This window comes from Montipora capricornis, chromosome 2 (genome assembly GCF_036669925.1).
Source record: "Montipora capricornis isolate CH-2021 chromosome 2, ASM3666992v2, whole genome shotgun sequence".
Lineage (NCBI taxonomy): Eukaryota > Metazoa > Cnidaria > Anthozoa > Scleractinia > Acroporidae > Montipora > Montipora capricornis.
In genome coordinates, this window is record NC_090884.1 from 59,036,622 (window position 1) to 59,039,121 (window position 2,500).

The 2,500-nt window shown below is 32.8% G+C and overlaps 1 long non-coding RNA gene across 6 annotated transcripts in view; it reads left to right on the forward strand.

Moving 5' to 3' along the window:
• Positions 1–2,500, forward strand: part of LOC138028877 (uncharacterized) — a 27,180-nt gene that overhangs the window by 11,181 nt on the left and 13,499 nt on the right. For 2 of the 6 annotated variants that reach the window (XR_011127760.1, XR_011127758.1), the window contains exon 5: positions 780–818. The exons of 2 other annotated variants lie outside the window; for them this stretch is intronic. This is a non-coding gene — a long non-coding RNA (uncharacterized lncRNA). Of the gene's footprint in view, positions 1–773; positions 819–2,500 lie in introns of all 6 variants that reach the window. 2 more of the 6 variants (XR_011127756.1, XR_011127754.1) reach the window with 1 other exon arrangement.

The following is a 2,500-nucleotide window of genomic DNA, read 5'->3' on the forward strand; positions in this document are numbered from 1 at the left end:
GTCAATACATATTTGAAATTAAGCTGTAAGAAGGCATTGTAAGATGATAATTACATGTATCACTACTAACATTAATAGTTGATCAATGAAGTTAAAACAAAGAAAGTCATAACCATGAAGGAGGTTTGGATAAGTTAGTGGTATTAATTAGAATATACATTTTTGGATTTTATTTCTTCGTTTACTCCTTAGTTTTTGTTTCGATTGAGAAGATGTACAATGTATGTCAAACAATCAAGACTGTGTTTTGTTGGGTATCCAAACACCTTGAATTTTGTCAAAAACAGCTTGCTGAGCCTTGTATTTTCAAATCCCTTTTTGCTTGGGTGTTCCAGATGAAACAGTCTTTTTCATGCTTATAAATACTACATCAGAATGCCTTGAATGACTTAACTTGTCAAGCAAAATAATACCGGTAACGATCGTTGTCAATTGAAAATGTTCTAATCTGTGGCAGTGAAATTCTGTTTGATTTCGTGTAAAAGGTGTCTTGTCTCCTGTGATTCATCTGTCAAGCTGTTGGCGAGGGTGAGAAAATTTGAGAAGGCACCCTTTTTAAAATTTGTAAAACTCACTATATACAATAAAAGCAATTCAAAAAAGGCACTTAAAAGGCATTTCTGTGTTGGCAGTTGCAAACCCCATTAGTTAGTTGATTCACCAAGAAAATGTTGAGGTTTCATTTCCTTCTAAAGGCAGATTACATTGCTAAATGTAACCAAAAATAGCTTTAAAACTGGGTTATTATTCTTTTCATTACATTGCATTTTGAGGTGCAGACACGAGTCTTATCACAATACCTGAAAGTGATGATGATGGTAAGCAAAGTGAAATGCACAAAAACTTTGCATGCCGTGTCTTGAATGTAGTGCTCAAATTTTCTCTCTTAGAATGAAATCAAAACAGGTTGTTTCCAATAATTTTATTTCAGTCTCTGTTTCAAATAGAGTCCGACTCCTACATTTTGTGATTACAATACATGTAAGTCTTATTAGACAAAATCAATTTTACCAATTTGAAAAACCCCTAAAAATTAATTATCTCAGAGTGAGGTGAGCTGTCTAAGAATCAAAAAGAAGAATAAATGTTTGCACAATGGAACAAAGGTAAATTAACAGCTCATAAAATTACTAACAATGACAAATTATAAGCAAAAGCCAAATTATTTATGAACAGTAATTATGACTTATTATAGATGCCAGTGGTTAATTACTGGACTGAACTTTTGAATGGTATGCTCTCTTATAATGCCTCGCATATGACTTCTTTTAGGTATTGATTTATTGCATGCTATACCTAGCCATGATTCAGTAATTAACTGAAACATTTTCACCAGGTCCAATGCATGCGAGAAGACAAATTAGGCCACAAACAACACCAACATTTACGCAATCAAATGTTGTGATTTCACAGAGTGGAGGCAATACCATAACAGTTAACTAGGATTTCAACTATTTTGGTTCTATTAAGATGACTAATTACATATTTAATAAATAAGTTAGGGGACAAAACCATGCATAATTATTTATTTATAAATATACGTTAGCTACCAAACCAATATCAAGGCCATGGCCAACTATAAAAAAATTTTTTCAAGCACATTCCAGCAACTGTAGATAAAGTTTTAATTATGTAATTGAACAGGACAATTTATTCTTCTGTACAGACCTACAGTACTGTGAAGGCATGTTTAACAAAAACAAGTTTGACCAATCAAGGAAATGATTATTATGTAATAAAATTGACAAAGAGAGTTAACCAAAAACAACCAAAACATTGACTAATCAAAAGGTAAACATGTCTTCACTGATGATGCTTGCACAGAAAAGAAAGTATACATGTGGGGTCATCAGAGATGCTTTCAATTCAAAATAGGAACAAAATTTGGAGTAAACTTGAACAATTATTGGAAGTGAAACTCTTAGGTTATGATAAATGAGCGTATTTTAGCATGGAAGATTAGCCTACCAAGTTTCAATGGTCTCTGCTGCAAGTTGACCGAGATAGCTCTATTTATATTCTTGATTTTATACTGGGTTGAATGAGTGATGTCATCAACCGTCTCATTTGCAGATTTTACTCATTTTTCAAAGTTAAATATCTCCGGAACCAGTGCAGATATTTCCAAACAGTTAACGGCGTTTGTTATCTTTCCTGGAATTCTATATGATAAACCCAAAAACTCAAGGGATAAAAATTCGATCACAGTAGCACTTTAACGATACTGCTATTGGTCACTTGCAATAATTGCTTTTTAGTCTACCTTATTTCCTGCTTTTGAGGAGGTTTGTCTTAGGGAATTTATCATAGTAGTTTTATAATTAGTGACAAGGCTCAATTTAATATGTACACCTATGGAGTATCATAATGAGCAATTCAAAGTCATCTTACTATCTATCGTAATTTCAAAACAGAATGTATACCTCATCATTAACTCTCTTAATTGGCTGACATTGTATGGGTTAAGGAGAACAACCACTATTGGCCTTCTGGTGTCATA